This window comes from Lipotes vexillifer, unplaced genomic scaffold (genome assembly GCF_000442215.2).
Source record: "Lipotes vexillifer unplaced genomic scaffold, Lipotes_vexillifer_v1.1 scaffold28, whole genome shotgun sequence".
In the NCBI taxonomy this organism is placed as follows: Eukaryota; Metazoa; Chordata; class Mammalia; order Artiodactyla; family Lipotidae; genus Lipotes; species Lipotes vexillifer.
In genome coordinates this window covers 366,394-388,256 of record NW_006793929.1, presented here as the reverse complement: position 1 = coordinate 388,256, position 21,863 = coordinate 366,394, and the positions used below count along the sequence as shown (strand labels likewise).

Here is a 21,863-nt window from a genome sequence, read left to right as displayed (position 1 = left end):
AAAAAAAAAAAAAAAAAAAAAAGAGAAAGAACAAAGCTTTAGGGCAGCTCCTTCCCTTGTCTGCCTGACAACACCCTACTCATTCTTTAAGGTCTTAAATATCATCACTTCTTGAGCAGTCATTTTTTTCTTCCAACTTCCTCAAGACTGAATCAGTTCCTCTCTCATCTGTATATCCGAAACAAGCATACATAAATGTACTATAGCAACTTTTGGCATTACAGTCACACACCGATCTATTTCCCCTATTAGTCAGCAAGTTCACTGAGGGCAGGGACCTGGTCTCACTCAACTCTATGTTAGGGCTCACTCAGCTCACAACGCCTGGTACATAGCATGCATTCAACAACTTTCTTTCTAGAAATTAGGATCATCTGGAGAGCTTTTAAAAATTGTAGCTGTGCAGGTTCTACCCCAAGACCAATTAAATCAGAATCACTGAGGATGGGGCCCAAGCATTGGGATTTTTAAAAGCCTTCCCGGGTGATTTTCTTTAGTTGAAATATAGTCGATTTACAACGTTGTGGCAGTCTCTGCTGTACAGCAAAGTGAGTCGGTTATACACAAGAACAAAAACGTTCTTGTTTTTAGATTCTTTTCCATTATGGTTTATCACAGGATCTTGAACATAGCTCCCTGTGCTATGCAGTAGGACCTTGTTGTTTACCCATCCTATATATGATTGTTTACATCTGCTAATCCAAAATCCCAGTCCTTTCCTCCCCAACCCCCCTCCCCCTTGGCAACCACAAGTCTGTTCTCTGTGTCTGTGAGTCTGTTTCTGTTTTGTAGATAGGTTCATTTGTGCCGTATTTTAGACTCCATATGTAAGTGATATCATATGGTACTTGTCTCTTTCTGACATACTTCACTTAGTATGATAATCTCTAGTTGCATCCACGGTGCTGCCTCCTAGGTGATTTTAATGTGCAGCTAGGGTTGCAAACCACTGGTTTAACGCATTGCTTCACCTTATCACACTTGCTCTTGCTGGTGAGTCCTGCCGTAAAATCAGCTTCTCCTGAAATTTAATTCAATTCAGCAAATATTTTTGAGCACCCATTCTGCACCAGCCATTGTGGAGACCGACCCTTGCTACGCAAAGTGTGTTTTGTGAACCAGCAGCACTAGAATCACCAGGGAACTTGTTACAAATGCAGAATCTCAGGCTCCATCCCAGACCTACTGACTCAGGATCTGCACTTAACAAGGTCCTCAGGGTGGTTTGCATGCACACTGAGGTCTGAGAAACAGTGCTGTCGATATCACACAATGTCAAAATTCTTGCTCACTGTGAATTGTATTTCACTTCCTATTCACTCTGCTTTGCTTTCCTTTAAAGGAGTATCATATTCTATTCTATTCTCCAGCTAAAACAGAACATCTCATCCAAAGCAGGTTGAGACTAAGCAGGGGAGAGATGAGCTAGTGGATGGTGGATTCTCTGAGTGTGTGAGGGAAGAGGGAAGGTGAGGTTGGCACTTGGAGAGATAGATGGAAGCATTTCTTGGCACACTGAAGATGAGTGTATCGGAGGCCTTGGGGATGGTCTGTTTGGAAGGGATGACTACTGTCGGACATGGCCAATTCATTGGGAACGATCTGGGTGTTCTGGAGGGCTGGAGCAGATCTGGTTGCCAGGGAGCATGCTGACATTGGTGCCTTCACTGGTAGGATACATAAAGCAGCCTTGTTCACCTTGTACTTTGGGGATCAAAGTATAGCGGGGCTCACAGACATAGAAAACAAACATATGTCTACCAAAGGGGAAAGGGGGGGAGGGATAAATTGGGAGTTTGGGATTAATGGATACACACTTCTGTACATAAAATAGATAAGTGACAAGGACCTACTGTATAGCAGAGGGAACTATATTTAATATCTTGTAATAACCTATAATGGAAAAGAATCTGAAAAAGAATAGGTGTATGTTTATACATATAACTGAATCCCTTTCTGTACACATGAAACTAATACAATGTTGTCTAAAACATAAAAGGTATAGTGGGGCATTTCTGAGGGCTGGCCCATTAGGAGTCACAGGTTACCCCCAAATGTAACATTTTCTTTTCCCATTAAACTCACAAACAATTGAGGCCTAATTTTTGTGGTGTTGTCAGACTGTTGACTACAATCTGTAGCAAAAGACTGAATTTTATGTCCCAATCAAACACATGATATGTGAGTCTAACAAACACAATTTTCATGGAGCCATACCCCTGTGAATGGTGCCAATGCAGTCTGTTATTTTCTATTATATTCTCTTAAAATCTGTCATTAGATTGATTTCACGACCCAATAATGGATTGCAATCCACAATTTGGAAAAAAAAATGCTTTTCACAGAATCATAGTAATTTTGCAAGGAAAGCACTGGACGTATTCTGTTTGAACTTGTCAAGCTGACCCAACTCCTGAGGCACAGTTTAGCATAGTGGTTAAAAATACAGGCTTCCGGAATCCCTGCCTGGCTTCAAAGCTGTATGCTCTGAACAAGTGATTTCACCTTGCTCAGCCTTGGTTCCCCACTTGAAAATGGGAATGATGGCAGCTACCTCCTCCTTCCTAGATCTCTCCCGGAAACTGCGCTCACCCTTAGCTGTCCCACAGGTGGCAAAATAACTGGTGTGTCTCGGGGCCCAAGGCTTTCTGTGCATCCTTGGGCAGAATGGCGCTGCAGGGACCCAGGGACGGGGACAGCACCCTTAGGAGCATCACGGATCAGGAGGTAGGGTTGGGAATGACTTTTATAGAAATATAACACCGACTTGCTGGCACAGGAAGTAAAATGCTTCCTTCCTTATTCAAAGGCAGATATTATAAAACATTGCAAATAAACACCAAATGTCACTGGCTTTACACGGTGAAGGCCTATTTGTCACTCATATCACAGCCTTGGGGGCTGCAGCAATGGCTTGGAGATGCAGGCTCTGCAGCATGAGGCCTGCAGGTCACCAAGGCAGAGGAGGAAGAAAGCATGGCGTGGGCACATGTAGACACACTACTCCCGCTCACACATCTCTGCTCACTGTCGGTCCCCCCATCAGCCGAACTGCAAGGGAGGCAGAGGGGGGCCTCGGTGCCTGTCAGTGAGCCCTCACCGTGGCCTCACCACAGAGATGAGGAAGGAGAGAGGGCGCTTGTGACCATCACCATCATCATCAAAAGCCACCCTCCCACGAGAGGGACAAGCACCTAGGAGTTTATTTATTATCAGTCATTGGATCTTAAATTCTACAAATGGCGTCAACCACATTCTTGCTTTGGCATCTTGACTTAATTATTGCAGGGTGCTAAAAAGGCCAAACCATACCTTGCTGCCAACCCTGAAGGCTGCTGTTTGCACAGAAAAGAGCTGTTCCCTCCCACTCTTACTTGTTCTGGCTCTGAGGCATGTTCCCTGCTGGGTGGATCCCCTGGGTGGGTGCATGTGCACAATGCAGCCTAACCTTTCCCTGGAAAACCACTCCAAGTACTGGCAGATGTGCCCTCTGGATCCCTCCCTCGCCTGATTATTAACCTAAACTTTGTATACAACAATCACACACACACGATTTCTCCTCCAATGCACTTAGGAAAGATATGGGCTGTACTTAAACAATGGGAGAGTCCAACATTGCCAGATCTGTGAACACTGATTTCTATTAACAGCATGCATCTTGCATACCCACCTGAAATACATGGAAGAATGAAATCATTCTGTCAAAGCCGACTCCGCATCTGGGTCTAGGGTTAACCACTGCTGCCAGCAGCCATGACAGGCTTGCTTCAGTGGTTCACCAGGCCCCAGGGGAAAATATCACCCAAATGATTCATAATGTGTCATTCGTAACTGTCTAATCTTAGGCAATTTCACTGGTAATATAAGGTGTCTATTAACGTATTGACCAAAATTTAATTTTAACATTTGAAAGTATATCTGAAGTTTAAAAAATTTCCAAAGACCATCTTGAGATTCTCATCTTAAAATGCTTGTCTTAGTAAAACAGAACTCAGATTATTTTGAAGGAGCTATCAAAAGAGTTTTGAAGTTTTCATAACCCATGCGGGCTTTCTCTAGTTGCGGCGAGCGGGGGCTACTCTTTGTTGTGGTGCACGGGCTTCGCGTTGCGGTGGCTTCTCTTGTTGCGGAGCGTAGGCTCTAGGCGTGCAGGCTTCCGTATTTGTGGCTCATGGGCTTAGTGGTTGTGGCTCGCGGGCTCTGGAGCACAGGCTCAGTCATTGTGGCGCACGGGCTTAGCTGCTCCGCGGCATATGGGATCTTCCTGGACCAGGGATCGAACCTGTGTCCCCTGCATTGGCAGGCGTATTCTTAACCACTGTGCCACCAGGGAAGCCCCTCATTTTTTTTAAAAAAGAAGTTGATCCTCAGCATCTAAAGCATCATTGCTCAAGTTGGGGAGCCAGTTACATGGTTATATTCAAGGTCATTGACATCAGATTCTTCTGGACTGCAGCTGCCACATTGTAGCAATTACTAGATACAAAGCCTGGTTTCTGATATAATTGCCTTGTCTTGGGGACAGGCAACTTCTGGAGTACAATGCAACCCATGGCCGTGAGGGTTTTTTCCCCCCAAAATCTTGCTTTGTTGTGGTTCTGGGAAATCCACTCATCGTGAAATTCTTGCATACAGAAAAAAATAATGGTATATCATTTTAATTTTAATGGTTTCATTCATATTTACCTGCTTATCTATTCTCTGTACTCATGATGTGGTTTAGCAAATACAACGTTAAAGCGAAGTGTTAAGACAGAAGACTTGGAGAATAAAGAATATTAGATGTGCAGGATCCTCTCTGGCCGACACAGGAATTAGAAGATGAGAGTTGCTCACCAAAGGTTCTGAGGGCCCCTGGCCCAGAGTTCTTCCTCCTTCATGTCTCTTTTTTTTTTTTTTTCATAAATAATAACAAAAGTAATACATGCTTGTGGTTTAAAAAAAATTGGAAGGTACAGTTAAGCAAAGAAGGACAAAAAGATCATTCACAATTCTACCAGGAGACAACGGTTAATGATTTACTGCATGTATCTTTCTACCTTTTGCTATCATACCTACCTCTTCCAGAAGGAAAGACTGAATGAAATAGCACAAGAGAACTTGCCAAGGTCACCGATGTCCTCTTTGTTACCAAATTCAACGCACACTTTGCAGCTCTTCCCAGAACGTGACATCATCGATCGCACCCTCCTCCTTGAATTTCCATCTCTGACTTTGACCACATCCTGACCACTTACTTGCTTGCCTCAGTTCTCTGTAGGTTTCATGGGTGCGTCTTCTTTCTCCTACCCTTTAAAAATGGTGATGCTCTCCAGGCTTTAAAATACTACTAACTACTAGGCCTCTTAAATGTTTCTTGACTGTTCAGCCTGCCATCCTCCCTACCCGGGCCAGCGCTAAGGCTTCCCAACTGGTCTCCTTAGGTCTCCAAATCCAACTCCCACAAACAGTGGTTTATTTAGGAGGCAGCTCAGAACGCTCCAGTATCAAAGGATAAGGGCCACCTATAAAACACAAGGGGCACAGTCCCCCTTTCTCCTGCTGGTAGGATCAGAGAAGGGCAGAGCTGGAGGGGGCTTGGAAACTGGCTGACCCCACGCCCCCAGCCCTGCCCCAGGTGCAGAGAGATGCAATAGCTGTGACATCACCCTGTTGGCAACAGTATTAACCGACCAGAGCGGCCCCAGAACCCTGGACACAGTAGCCTTTCTCAACAAAACATCTGGAAACATGGTGGAGCTGTAGCATTTGCTCATTTAGCTTCTGCAAATCCAACTGTCTGAGTTTGGGGCTGAGCAGGAGGGAGGGAAGGAGGGAAGCACTCTGAACAGTATGGGAGACTCTGTCTGTCCTTCTGCTGCTGAAGTGAGCAGGGATTCCCAAGAGCATTTCAGAGTGTGAGCAGTTTACCACACAGACATCCTAACATGCCAGAACAAGGCAAATATTTTTTCAGTTAGTAGATTTTTTGTTTCCCAGTCTCAACAATTGTAACAAACATAAGGCCATTATTAAAAAATCATATGCCTGACCAAGTAGGTGAAAGACATATGCTAAGAACTATAAAACACTGATAAAGGAAATTGAAGGTAACTCAAAGAAATGGAAAGATAGACCATGCTATGGATTGGAAGAATTAATATCGTTAAAATGGCCATACTACCCAAAGCAATCTACAGATTTAGTGCAATCCCTATCAAATCACCCATGACATTTTTCACAGAACTAGAACAAATAATCATAAAATTATATGGAACCAAACAAGACCCAGAATTGCCAAAGCAATCCTGAGGAAAAACAACAATGCTGGAAGCATAACCCTCCCAGACTTCAGACAATACTACAAGGCTACAGTAATCAAAGCAGTACGGTATTGGCACAGAAACAGACATATGGATTAATGGAACAGAATAGAGAGCCCAGAAGTAAATCCACACACCTACGGTCGATTAATCTTCAACAACGGAGGCAAGAATATACAATGGAGAAAAGACAGTTTCTTCAGCAAGTGGTGCTGGGAAAGCTGGACAGCAGCATGTAAATCAATGAAGTTACAAGACTCCCTCACACCATGCACAAAAATGGCTTAAAGGCTTAAAGATGAGACATGACACCACAAAACTCCTAGAAAAGAACATAGGCAAAACATGATCCGACATAAATCACTGCAATGTTTTCTTAGGTCAGGCTCCTAAGGCAAAAGAAATACAAGCAAAAATAAACAAATGGGACCTAATCAAACTTATACACTTTTGCAGAGCAGAGGAAACCATGAACAAAACAAAAAGACAACCTATGGAATGGGAGAAAATATTTGCACATGATGCAAACAACAAGGGCTTAATTTCCAAAATACACAAGCAGCTCATACAGCTCAATATCAAAAACAAACAAACAACAAACAGAAAACCGCCAACAACAACAAAACAACCCAATCAAAAAAATGGGCAGAATACTTAAACAGACATTTCTCCAAAGAAGACATACAGATGGCCAACAAGCACATGAAAAGGTGTTCAACATCACTAATTATTAGAGAAATGCAAATCAAAACTACAATGAGGTATCACCTCTCACTGGCAGAATGGCATCATCAAAAAGACTACAAATAATAAACGCAGGAGATGGTGTAGAGAAAAGGGAACCCTCCTATACTGTTGGTGGGAATGTAAAATGGTGCAGCCACTATGTAGAACAGTGTGGAGGTTCTTTAAAAAACTAAAACTAGAGCTACCATATGATCCAGCAATCCCACTTCTGGGCATATATCTGGAGAAAACCATAATTGGAAAGATACATGCACCCCAATGTTCACAGCAGCGCTATTTACAAGAGCCAAGACATGGAAGCAACCTAAGTGTCCACTGACAGATGAATGGATAAAGATGTGGTAAACACACACAATGGAATACTACTCAGCCATAAAAAAGAATGAAATAATGCCATATGCAGCAACATGGATGGACCTAGAGATTGTCATACTAAGTGAAGTAAGTCAGACAGAGAAAGACAAATATCATACGATATCACTTATTTGTGGACTCTAAAAAATGATACAAATGAACTTATTTACAAAACATAAACAGATTCACAGACATAGTAAACAAACTCACGGTTACCAAAGGGGAAAAGGGGTAGGGGAGGGATAAATTAGGAGTTTGGGATTAGCAGATACAAATTACAATGTATAAAACAGATAAATAATAAGGTCCTACTGTATAAAACAGGGAACTATATTCAATATCTTATAATAACTTAAATGGAAAAGAATCTGAAAAATAATACGTTTATATTAATATGTATATGAATATATATATATTTGAATCACTTTGCTGTACACCAGAAACTAACACAGCATTATAAACTAACTATACTTCAATAAAAAAATATTTCAATAAAAATTATATGAAGCTGGGCTTCCCTGGTGGCACAGTGGTTGAGAGTCCGCCTGCCGATACAGGTGACATGGGTTCGTGCCCCGGTCCGGGAAGATCCCACATGCCGCGGAGCGGCTGGGCCCGTGAGCCATGGCCGCTGAGCCTGCGCGTCCGGAGCCTGTGCTCCGCAACAGGAGAGGCCACAACAGTGAGAGGCCCGCGTACCGCAAAAAAAAAAAAAAAAAAAAAAAAATTATATGAAGCTAATTATCAAACATAAAATAGAAATTTTGAATTGTTAATGAGTTGGAAACTCAAAATCACTAAGAAAAATTAATTTGTTATGAAACAGATACACCTATTGATTTCATGGAAACAAAATGCTTTGCCAGTTTTAATGGTGGTGTGTCCATTATCTCTTTTCTATAGAAATGATCACTGCATTTGCCAGTTTTTCTTGTGGCATTGTAAACCTTAAGAAGCTACATTTTCTGCTGACAACTGGTATTGGCTAACTGATTTTGTATATAAATATATACAAAAGAACTCAGAAATGAATCCAGTAAATCATCACTGCAAGTATGCTCCAACACCCTTGTGGGAGTCAAAAAATGACTCCATTAAGAACTCACGTCTCTCCGTTATACGGAAGGGAAAGATATACAGCTGCCCTGTCCAGACAAGACTCTTTACCTACCCTGCTAGAGAACTGTCACACTATACTTGTCATATTAGAACAAGACCCTCTCTATATATAAAATAGATAACTAAGAAGGACCTCCTGTATGGCACAGGGAACTCTACTCAACACACTGTAAAGACCTATATGGGAAAAGAATCTAAAAGAGAGTCGCTATATGTATATGTATAACTGATTCACTTTGCTGTACACCTGAAACTAACACAACATTGTAAATCAACTATACTCCTATTAAAAAAAAAAAAAAAAAAAGGACCCTCTACTGCCATCTGCTGCAAATATGTCATAAAAAAATACAAAAATCTGTGATGCTAACAAGGCAGGATGCCTCTTTAGAAGGGACACTTTTGAGCAGTACACAACTAGAGCAGCCATATGTGGCAGTCCTGAATATAGTCACTAAAAGCAAGCCAATGCCTTCCTCTGGCTCCCAGCCAAAGAGTGAGCAGTCTGCTCCACCGAAAGGAATACAGGCATGTTGGACCTAACACAATCCTAGACTGTACACAGAGGACAATTTGAAACATTTCCTAGGGTAATTTTGGCTACACTTGATTTTTTCCTTACCCAGCCTTTATATAAAGGGTGACCCTGTTTCCCTGGCATGTTTAGTCATCAGAGAATAGGACTGACTCTATTATATGTATATGAAATATGTCAAATTCAAGAGCAAGTATGAGGACATAAAAGGAAGCTGGTGAGCTACCTGAATTCTGAAGGATTTTTCTGCTAATTTTAGTTTGCATGGACAACTATAGGTCTATTAAAAGACTGTGCTCCCTTCCAGAGTGTAGAGTTGTCACCAGGAAGGGGCTGCCTAGCCAAGGACCATAATTTTCACTCCCCTCCCTGTATTCCTGTGTGTCTAGACATGACAAATTTTTGCTAAGAGAAGTGATGTACATCTCTTCTAGGCTGAGGTGACTATGAAAGCAGGGGTGCCTTCCCTAACTCCCCTGCCCCCCATCTGCAGGCTTCAGAGCTTTGAGACCCAAGGGGAGGGCACACCCCCAAAATAGACAGCGCCTGGATCCCTGCCAGCCAGGAGCACCCACATTGCCCTGTTGCAGAGTAAGAAACTTGTACTGCATCAAGCTACGAACCTTTGGGAGTTCATTTATCACAGCAGCTAGCGTTATCTTAATACGATTTGCTAATAGTTAATGCATTTTGTCTGCTAATAGCACAAATAGTACCAGGGAGCAAAAGTTTCAGCAAACCTTAAGGAGGAAAATGAAAAGATAAGGCCATTCCTGTTTTCTGTTGATTGGCAAAAGACTGCCCTTTCTAAATTTCAGAGCAAAGTACTAGCATAGCTCACACACACATTCCATGAGAAAATGGTTTTGAGAATCCCTGAACAGGCTTTCTGGAAGGCTGCTTTCTGCTCACTGCTTCAGGAGAACAGCCTGGTGGTGGTAAGTACATGGCAGAAAGCTCTCCTGTACCTACCAGGCCTCTCTCCGATTGTCCTCATCGCTGTAACGCTGCTGTTCACACTCACCTGATCCAGGTGTAGAGCTTGAGGGTCTGGAACATCTCCAAGGCCATCTTTTCTGTAAAGACTAGTATAAATCAGGGGCTGAGGTAATAGGGAGGAAGCGCTTTCCTCCCTTTCTTCCTTCTCCCTCCTTACCTCCCTTCTCCTTCCTTCCTTTCACTTTTGGTGAAAACATTTCATAATGGGTGGTGTGGCCTTTTTATTACATAAGTGAGGGGGCCCATAATGCTTGATTCATCCACCTGTAGTGACGTTAAAGGGGATCACTGAGTTCAGATTTGTCAGTCTGATCCACAATAAGTTTCCCCATCAACTTTTCAACTAGCAGTTTTGACATCCATTTAATATTATTGCCTAGATCCAGTATTTCATAAGGTGATTTTTTTAGTTGGAATTCTTCTATAAAGAAGAACTTTCCTTCCTCAACTGTTTAGGCTGCTCTGAAATACAGTTTGTACAGGAAGATCAGGATAAGTGCTTGATTCTTTCCCCTCAACGGTTTTCAGAATGTCAAGTTGCAATGGTGACCAATAGATTACTTTTTAGTATACTTATCAACTCACAGATTAAAAAAATATATATACATATATATGTATATATATTTGATTTAGTTCAAACCACTGCAGTTGCTTTTCTTTTCAATGCTCAAATCTCCCATCTTTGGCCACTGGAAGTTCATTCAGGCCGGCTCCCGTGTCCTATGGATGTAACCCCAATAAGTAGCCTTTGATAGCTCCATTGCTTTCTGGCAAAACAAAATGTCCAGATTCATTTTGGTTTCTTAAATGTGAAAATGTATTTAAAGACTGCAATCTGGGTTCTATGGATACTCATACTACCGAATTGTCATTGTTTCTGGGCCTTTTCAATGGACACTCCTTATGCCAATAACTTCCCAATCCTTTGATCTTCAGAAGCTTCTTGTACTTTGGGAGATTACTCAGGAAGGGCTCATTGAAACAGTATTCTCTGAGTTGCTGCATGTTTCTAACTGTTTATCTGTGGCCTTTATACTTCAAGGTCAGTTTGGCTGGAGATAAAATTTGTGGCTCATATTTTCTTTCTTTAAATATATTAAATGTGTTACTGCATTGTCTTCTAGCATCAAGTGCTATTTTATAGAAGTTCCCCTTATTTTTTCCCCCTTACAAGTGATTTTGCCTTTTTGCTTGAGTGCCTAAAATATTTTTTTTCTTTTCCTTTAAAGAAAGATCCATAAGATTTGCAAGAATATGTCTCAATGCCAACTTCTTGACTCAGTTTGTCAGGATGCAGGATGCTTTTTCAATATACAGTTCAAGCTTATTTTAGGAAAGTTTTCTTAAACTATAAGTTATAGTGTTTGCTCTTTTCCAGAGTTTTGGTTTACTTCTCTGGAAATTTTTGTCAACATGTTAGATCTTCGTTGCTTGTCCTCTGTATCTATCGCTTTCAAATCTTTTCAATTTTTTCATTTACTTTTGAGTTTTAAAGTATTCCTCCTTTCCATCTTTTATATTTCTCTCATTATCTATTGTGTTTATTTGCTTCAGTGTTTCTTCTACTTCAGTCTTTATTTTGAAGTGATTTTTTTTCTTTTACTTCCAATACTTTTCTGAGTTCTATGACCTCTCTTTTTGACTCTCCCTTTTCCTCAATCACTTCAATCCTGATTTTGCTTTACGTTGTTCTTTAGTGTGTCCATCATTTTCCTAATCTCTTTGGGCTGATTTTGAAATCTCAGGTCACAGTTTACATCTGTTTTGTGAGCATGTCTTTTTGGTGGATTTCATTATATAGAGAGACATTATCTTATTCCCTCTCTCTCTCTCTCTTTTAATAATGACTTTGCCTGGAATTTGGCTGTGATCCTTTTCTGTTGCTCATATTTTAAGTGAATTGAATGTGCTTTATACTTTTTTATACTTTAGAAAGGAGAGAGGGAACATGATTTATATTTTTCTACATGGTCAAATCTTTACATTTTGGCAAGTAGACAGAATAGGCAAAGAAATAACTATTAGAATCCTTAATAAAGGCATCTGTTTGTTTGCTGCCTCCTTTCAGTGGCCTTGAAGTAGAGCCATGCAGCTCCCAGCAACAGATTCTTTATTCTTCCCAAAACAGAGTTCCTGGTACTGAGTGATCCTGAAACTCCACAGTGTGGTGGTCAAAGTCTACCAGTGATAACGTAGCTGAACTTTTGAAAGAAGCTTCTCACTTCATGAGCCATCCCATTACTTTGTGAGAAAACATGAGATAAAAACATATGATCCATAGGTATATTTGTCCAACATAAATGAACGCATACATCCACCACAAGAATGTTCATAGCAACCTTACTCATTACGACCGAGAACAGAAACAGCCCCAAACCCCGTCACTACCAGCATGGATAAATAAATCATGTTCTATTCACCCAAAAAAATAGTGGACAGCAATGAGAATATGGACTACAGCTATATATAACATCATGGATGAATCTTGAAAACTTTATGTTTAACAAAAGAAGTCAGCTACAGAAAGCAAATACGATATGATTCCATAATATGAAGTTTGAGAACAGACAAAACTAATCTCTAGTGATAGAAGTCAAAATGGTTATCTTTCAGGGGGTTCTAGACTGGGAAGGGACACTAGGGGGTCTTTCCTGATGCTGGAACTGTTCTGTGCCTGTGAGTTCATGTCCACATGACATGAACATCTACATCTACGATTTCCCCACTTCACTGTGTGTATCTTATCTACATCAAAACCTCTGCTCTGGAACTTTGTGGTCTCAACCTCATTTAACTCCTTTTACCAAAATGAATTCTTTCCAAATAAATAAAGAATTCAGATATATGAAATGAAGCCATAAAATCCTAGAGGTGTACATGGGTGGATATGTCTATATCCTGAATGAAAAGGCTTAACTATGACATAAAGGCCAAAATGAATAAAAGACTGATAACTTCAACTACATAAAAATGTAGAAACTTTTGTGGACAAAAACTAAGCAGAGAGGAAATTGTATCACATGTTGACAAAGGAATACCAATTCATTTTCCTAATACCGTCTCACAAATGAATAAGAAAGAGAAGAAAAACAGAAATATAGGAAGAGTTATAAACAGGGGTTTAAAAAGAATTATAAATAACCAATTATTATATAAAAGATCCATTTATATTTATAGTGAAATAAATCAAATTAAAATAAGGGAATTTCCCAACTATCAGTTTGATAAAGAATAAAAAAATGATAATACACAGTTACTCTTATAAACTGTAAAATGATGTAAACTTTTGGGGGAGCAACTTAATGTGCATCAAAAGCCTTTTTGGAGAATTTCTACACTTTGACTCACTAATTCCACTTCCAGGAATTTACCCTAAGGAGCTTCATCCCTTCAACTTTTCAGCACATATTTATAGAACACCTATTATTGCACTTGGCCCTTTGCTGGGTATACTGTGATAAGAAAAAAAAAAGACCTGATCTTTGTCAGAATGGAATTTAGCGTAGGAGGTAATCAGATGAAACCTCAATAGAAAAATGAACAAAGAGAATAAAAAATCATTCACAAAATAAGAAATGAACAGTGGAGATGTGTGATTGAAGACTAACCGCACTCACCACCAGCAAGACGGGGAGAATTTGCTCTTTCAGACAGGGGGTGGGCCTGTACACTGATAGAGCTGTTGGGGGGTGGGGGACTCAGGCAGGATGTATTAAAATGCTAAATGTGTAAGCCTCTTGAATAAGAACGGCATGGTTTCTTGGTTTCTGATGACAAGTCATGTGACTTACAGTGTTTGCCTTTTTACTTTCATTGTTTGGATCCTTGGAGCCCAATTTGATGTTCAACCTTTAACCATTTAAATCTTAGGGCCCAAAATTGCACAGGGACTTCTCTGGTCGCACAGTGGTTAAGAATCCACCTGCCAGTGCAGGGGACATAGGTTTGAGCCCTGGTCCAGGAAGATCCCACATGCCGCGGAGCAACTAAGCCCACGCACCACAACTACTGAGCCTGCGCTCTAGAGCCTGCGAGCCACAACTACTGAAGCCCGTGCACCTAGAGCCCGTGCTCCACAACGAGAGAAGCCACTGCAATGAGAACCCTGCACACTGCAACTAGAGAAAGCCCGTGTACAACAACGAAGACTCGACATAGCCAAAAATAAATAAATAAATAAATAAATAAATAAATAAATAAATAAATAAATAAATAAATAAATTTATTTTAAAAAACTGTCAAAGGAGCGAAAGACCAAAAAAGACTAAGGAGCCAACTGTTCCAGATGAAAGGAGGTTAAGGAGATGTGACAATAAATGCAATTTGGACCTGGATTAGATCCTGGACATGGAAAAAGGACAGCTTCTTGGGACTCACTGAAATGTGAATACAGATCACAGATCAGATAAAAGTATTAAATCAGGAGGTAGTTAAACTTTCTGCTTTTGAAAACTGCACTGTGGTAAAAGAATGTTCTTGTTCTTTTCCTTATAAAATACATACTGAAGTCTTAGTGGGGATGAGGCTGAGGACAACTGAGCTACAGACTCATCCGATGACTGGCTCAAAGAAAAATTTTAAAATTCAGATAAATTTCTATCTTCTATGCTATGATTATCCTAGTAAATCATTAAGAGAATGTGAAATTCTCATTAGACCAGGTTTTTGTTGGGCTGCATTTAACTTTATTTTTGTTTAGTAGGCATGCTATCCTGCTAGAAAAAAAAATCGTGAATCCAAAATTTGCCACAAAATATATACTAATAAATGTTTATGCTCTGATCACAGATAATGCATGTGGGTGAATTCAATGCCAACATTTGGTGCTTTTTTCTCTATCTCAATTGATTTGACACTGGGTGGGATATTTAATTTTTCTGAGTTTTAGTTTCCATGGCTGTAGAATGGGGATTCTACTCCTTGCCTTCAAGGGTTGAATATAAGAGAAATGCAGAGCACCTGATATTGTACCAGACACCAAGCAAGTGCCTTCCACGCGTCAGGGAGTATTACGGCATGTGTCTCCAACTCTGTTCCTATTAGCTTAACTGATTAGAGCCTGGGTCTGGGAAATCCCAGTTCTATGCCGGCCCAAGGCAAATTAGTACTTTCTGGTCATAAGCCAGCCCCCATTCTTGGATTCTAGGTCATCCATCAGCAAATGCAAGATCCTCCTGATGAGCCATCAGGGCCTGACCTAGCCTGGTGTCTCACTTCCCATCACCATTCACGAAAAGCCACTCAAAGCCATGACCACTGACACATGGGCCCCATATATCAGGAAAGGTTAGTATAAAACCTTTGTTAGATATTTTTTAAAAACCAGCAATCTCTGATGGAAACAACTCAGAAAGGTGGTCGCCTCTGAGAGTGGAATAGAGGTTGCCTGGGAAGGAGTGTGAGGAACTTTCTGGAGTGTTGTTAATGTTCTACATCTGGATAGGGGTATGTTGCAGGGTATACATTTATCAAAACTCAGAGGACATATGCTTAATATTTGTGTACACATGCATTTTGCCTCAATAGAAAAAAAATCTGTAAACACAGAACTCTAATGATATGCATGCTGAAGTATTTGGGAGGAATACCAATAGCTGCAATTTACTTTGAAATATATTTTAAAATTAGGTGCATTAATGGATGGATAGAAGAATGGATAGATGGATAGTGATAAAATAAATACAATAAAATGTAAATGGTAGAATCTAGGTGGTGGGTATATGGTTGTTTAACTGCACAATTATTTCTGTTTTGCTGCATGTTTGAAAATTTTCAAAATACAATGCTGGGGGAGGGGGGGAGGAATCAATGCCTAGAGCCCAGGACCTTGAAATGGACTGACATCTAAAATACCTGATTATTTTCAACACTGAATCCACAATTCTCATTGGGTTCGATAAAGAAAGCATGATTATAGCAATGAATAATCAGTTAGCTTTTTTTCTGTCTTCACCACTGGCTGGTCTAGTGAACCTGTAAGATCCTGGACAAATCCAGATCAAAGATGAAGGACAAGTGTCCAAGTGCAGGTTCAAGGTCCAGGTCTAGGTTCATTACCAAAGTACAGGAGAACAGTTCAGCCACGAGCCCTGATAACTTCATGCAGGTCCAAAGTCCAAGTTTAGTATCCACGTCCAGATCTAAGGTCCAGGCCCATGTCTATGAACAAGGTCAGGTCTAGGTCCAAATCTGAGGTTAAACCAAAGGTCCACATTCAAGTTTATTTGTTTGTTTATTTATTTATATATTCATTTATGGCTGCGTTGGGTCTTCGTTGCAACACGCAGGCTTTCTCTAGTTGTGGCGAGTGGGGGTTACTCTTTGTTGCAGTGCGTGGGCTTCTCATTGTGGTGGCTTCTCTTGTTGCAGAGCACAGGCTCTAGGCGCATGGGCTTCAGTAGTTGCAGCATGTGGGCTCAGTAGTTGTGGCGCACATGGGCTTAGTTGTTCTGCAGCATGTGGGATCTTCCCAGACCAGGGATCGAACCCGTGTCCCCTGCACTGGCAGGCGATTCTTAACCACTGCGCCACCAGGGAAGTCCCCACATTCAAGTTTAGAAGTCCAGTTCCAAATTCTAGGTTCTAGGTCCAAAGTATAATAATGTCAAGCACATGTTTCATTTCAAATTCATGTCCAAGCTCCAGGTTCAATGTTCAAGGGCAGATCAAGTTTCAGTATGAAGTTCCAGGATGAAGGTCATGTCTAGGTCCAGGACTGAGGTCTAGGGTCCAGGTTTGAGGTCCATATATCAAGGTTCAGATCTATAACTAAAGATCAGATTTAAGGCCAGATTCAAGGTTCAGGACTAATCCAAGTACATGGCTGAGGTCTGGTGTCTGGTTTTCAGGTCCAAGTCCAAAGACAAGGTCAGTAGCCAAGGCCTTTGACCAGGTTGAGATCTGAGGTATAGTCCAAAGATCAGGTCCAAGGTCTAGGGCTAGGTCTGAGTTCCAGGTTCAAAGTTCAGGTGCAAGGTCGAAGGTCTACTTCCAATGTCCAAATCCAGGCTTTGGTTCAAGGCCCATGACTATTTTTGAGGTTCAAGTTATATCCAGGCTCACATCCAAGGTTGAGGGACAAAGTGCAGGTCAGATTTGAGAGGATGAGGGGAGAATGACCAAAAAGGCAGAGTAGAAAGACCCTGAGCTCACCTCCTCTCACAAGCACAACAAAATCACAACTATTTGCAGAACAACCATCAATAAAAAAGACCAGAACCTATCAGAAAAGATATTCTACAACTAGAGACATAAAGAAGGAACCATTTCAACACAGGTAGGAGGGGCAGACTTGTGATATAATCACATCCCTTACCCCTGGGTGGGCAACCCACAAACTGGAGAACAATTATATTGTAGAGATTCTCCCACAGGAGTGAGAGTTCTGAGCCCCACTTTGGGCTCCCCAGCCTGGGGGGTCCTGTACCAGGAAGATGAGCCCCCAGAAGATTTGGCTTTGAGGACCATCAGGGCTTAATTTCAGGAGTCTTTGGGAAGACTGGGGGAAACAGAGACTTCAGTCATAAAGGGTGCAGCACACAAAATCTCACACTCAAGGGAACCCAGAGCAAAAGCAGTAATCTGACAGGAACCTGGGCCAGACCTACCTGCTGGTCTTGGAGAGTGTCCCAGAGAGGCTGAGGGAGGCGGTGGCTGCAGCTCACCTGGGGGACATAGACACTGGTGGCAGCAATATTGGGGAACATTCTAGTGTGGGAACAATGCTCCTTGGGGCTTCCACCTTGGCTCATTAGCCCCAAGACCTGGCACCGCCCAACAGCCTACAGGCACCAGTGCTGGGAAGCCTCAGGCCAAACAACTAACTAGGCAGGGACAAAGCCCCACCCATTAGCAGACGGGCTGCCTGAAGAGTTCCTGAGCTCACAGCCACCACTAGATACGACCCTGTCCACCAGAGGGCCAAGACCCAGCTCCACCCAGTGGTGGAAGCCTGCACCAGCTTCTAGACCAGCCTCACCCACCAGGGGGCAGACACCAGAGAGAAGAAAACCACAATCCAGGTGCCAAAAGCCACTTGCTTTTCTTCTCTGCAGAGAGGAGGCTGCATAGTTGGGAAGCCCAGGGGTGCTCCTTCTATTCTTTCAGGCTCCCGGGCTTGTACCAGTGCACTCTGCGAACCAGTTGTGCCCCAGCGGTGCAATGGAGCACCCACCCTGGGGGCCTGGCAATTGCTTGGCATTTAAAAAAAATTTCTGGAGGGCTCCGGGAGCATTGTAGGGGTTCGGAAGTGGGTCTCGGAGGCTCCCCCAACCTTGACTGCATTTGTGTGCAGCTGAGTGCGAGGCCAGTGTCCAGTGAGGGACAGGGGTTGCTCGTGTGTGATGTCAGAAGAGAGGCTGGACCGAGGGTGCAAAGTGGGAGGGAGAGGAGGAGCCCGTTTAGGACCGAGATCACAGGATGTTTCCGGCTTTAAATTGAAAGGAGAGGGGTGCCCCTTAACCCTTGTAATAACTGTGGGCTGCAAGGGTTTTCTTAGATTCTGGTATTTAGGCTATTTTCTTTTTTGCATTAAAATAATGCTGCAATAAACATTTGTACATGTCTCTGGGTACACACGTGTGAGAGCTTACCTGTGTATGGGAGCCAGGAGTGTGGTTGCTGTTACAGGAATAAGTCTTCAACTTTATTAAACAAAATCACTCTCTGCACTTCAGAGAAGCATTTTTCTTCTCCATTTTATTCTTTCAGGGTTTGCATTTCACCTCTCCTTCCATTAGTAATTAGGGTATTACTAATGGCCCCAGACCCAGAGAAGGAATCTGCCTTGGCTTCCTTCTATTTGATAGAACCCTGGCAGAAGGGTCTGAGAGGGACCAGAGTGTGCTTGATAAAGTTACAGCAGGTCTCTGGTCCTGCTTAATTTTGAGAGTTGGTGGCATCAGATGTCTGAGGGCCAGTGTTTCAGGGGGCATGAAGCAGTCTTCTCTCTTACTGAAGCAGCTGAGTTACAAATTTTTTCAGATGCTCCTTTTACACTGTTACTGCCAAGATAGCCTTTGCCCAGCTCTGTGTGGCTCCTTGAGGCCTGGAAGTGTTGGGACTTTCCAAGCTTGAGGCACTGGACTCTTTACCAGGCTGGTTTCCCCAGAGCCAAAAAGCTGCAGCCCGCTCATCTGAGGTCCTGCCACCTCTCACCTCCCCAGGGTTCTGCCAGGGATCCTGCACCAGTCCATACCTTGAGGGGTGCCCACCAACATTTTCTTTCTTTTTTGTTTCAGAGACTCTCTCTCTTGAGACAGACAGACAGACACAAACACACACACACACACACACACAAACACACACACACACACACACACACACACACACACACGGACCTCAATGAGCTTAGATTCCCACAAAAGGCACAAAGAGAAGCTATCTCCCAGCATGGATCCCCATGGCTGAACCCAGTACAGAGGGAAGAACGGCCTTCAGGGGCAGCACAATGGCTGGGAGACCACAAACCCTGTCTCCGGTTCCAAGACAGTGAACGGCAGTCCTGAAAACAACCCGAGACTCAACTTCCCAACAATCTTGGAACAATCTTTTCATCTTAACTAGATGAAATTGTACTCATTTATTTCTCTAGGACAATGACGTGACTTTTTGTGCACCCAAGAGTTGAACGGGCCATCCGCATTATACTGTATTATTTTAAAGTTTATTCACAACAACTCTGTGAGGTAGGCAATATGGTTCCCATTTTTCAGGTGGGGAAAGCAAGGCCTAGTGAGGCAAAATAACCTGCCCAAGGGGCAGGGCTGTGACTTGAACGACAGCAGTCCAGATTCCCCAAAGCGCATATTCTAACTTGCCACCCAAACTCCTTGGGCATAGCACAGGACAAAGCTGGGGAAACGCTTACCCAGCTTCCTGTCCATCCATGCCTTCCTGAACTGCCTGACCAACCCCCCATGGTGACCCAGGACAAGTGATGCCAGGAATCTTAGCATCCTGCTTGGGATACACTTCTTATATATCTGAATGCTTTGAATCACTCACTCTGACAAACGTTGCCGCTTTGGTTGCATTTTCTTACCTGCTTTTGTACTTATCCCCTTCACATCAAGCATGTGCTGTTCCTGTTTACCAGCGCCCGTTCTTTTGGGGAAGCCGGGCTCATTGCCCTAGAAACATACCCCAGGACTGAATCTTCCCTTATAACAAACTATGAAGCAGGAGTCATTCAGTATTTTTAAAATCCAGGTCTCTATTTTTCCTGTGCAAACATGAATGTAGGCAAAATTAATAGTCAAAAGGCTTTTTAAAATGTATGCATTTTGATAACACGTTGCTAGTTACATTTTGCTGTTGATATGAGCTTGGATCACACTTTCCTTTAATAGGCCTTTGAAATTCCTTTTAGAAAGTTAAAATGGTCAAATGATCCATAGTAAAAACCAGAAGAGACCCATGTAAGTACAAAATACATACTTGAAAAGGCAGCACCTTTTGGATGAACTACATTAGGGCCAAGTTATCTAGAATATGGATTATATAACAGTGGACCACAGAGACTTCAAAGCAAATGGGGCATCTTGTCTGAGAACAAGAGAGAACAGGAAGAAAGAAGAGGAGAAGGAAGAGAAGAGAAAGAAGGAAGAAGAAGGGGACACAGAAACAGAGAGACTGATGGAAAAGAGGATCAGGAAAACCTGCATACACGGTTTCTCTGCATCAGGAGAGTGACTTGTCTCTGGGCAATTTACAATGGGTATTAAGCAAAGGATGGACCATTAAGGTAATAATTCACAAGCATAGAACCCAAATCTAGAGATATCTTATATAAAATGTTAATGCAATACTACTTACTGGATTAGACAAAAAGAGCTAGGTTCTACACTCTGCACATGTTCAGCTAAGAGCTTTGCCTCAGGATGTAATTCCAAGGGAGAGCAAGGCTTCCTCTTCAGGGGTCAAGGAGCAGTTTGCAAAGACATGGCCTAAGGGTCTCATCTCCTAAAAGTCCTAGTGGTCAGCTTGTTTGGCTTAGGACCCCATTCCAACCTCCAACCTGGGAGCCTTTCCCCTCCACATAACTCTCCCCACCAAGTCAGAACAGGCTGCCCCAGAACCCTGACTCAGGTACCAGGAGAGAGGTTGTCTTTGAACCCCGCTGGCGAGTTAGGAGATGTCTCTTTCCGTAATGGAGATGCTCTTTTCTATGAAACAGATTCCGGTTTCACAGCAGCTGGATGGCAGGGAGCCTGGATTTGCTTCTCAGACTCGAAGTGACCTCAACTGGGGCGACCTGGCTTTATCCCTTGTGCTTGTTGCAGCACCAATGGCCAGGGTTTCTAGGATCCCAAAGAGCACGCGAGGGTACACCAGAGTCAGAAACAAGCCCCAAACTGTCTCGTGTATTGAATCTGAGTTACCATATGTACTTCAGATTCTGTTACATCTCCCTCAGCAGAAGGGGGTGAAGTGAGGGGCAGGAGCGGGTGGGTGACTAAATCATCTTCCACTTATATAAAAAAAAAAAAAAATGAAGCTCAAAAGTCTAAAAATTCCCCGTGGATAAAAATTAAAAGAGTTTTGTGCTCACACTTTCATACTCTTGAGCAGGGGACACCTCACACTTTACAAAGCCCTGCTGCATGCAGTGCTTCTTGTGGAGCTCACAGCAACCTGCCACTTAACTGGGAAAGATGTAAAGAGTCCCATTTTCTAGATGAGGAAACTGAGGCCATGCAGCTCGCAAAGGGTAAGGAAAGCTGGGATTCAACCCTGGCCAAGTCCCACACCGTGCAGCATCACACGGACAGCTGGCTCTGGAAAGCGGGAGACAGACATCTGCGTCT

At 42.5% G+C, this 21,863-nt stretch overlaps 1 pseudogene; it reads right to left on the bottom strand.

The window, feature by feature from the left end:
* The window catches only part of LOC103079727 (uncharacterized protein C3orf17 pseudogene), a 46,865-nt pseudogene extending 25,010 nt beyond the window's left edge, over positions 1-21,855 (bottom strand).
* Positions 21,856-21,863: the final 8 nt, after the last annotated feature.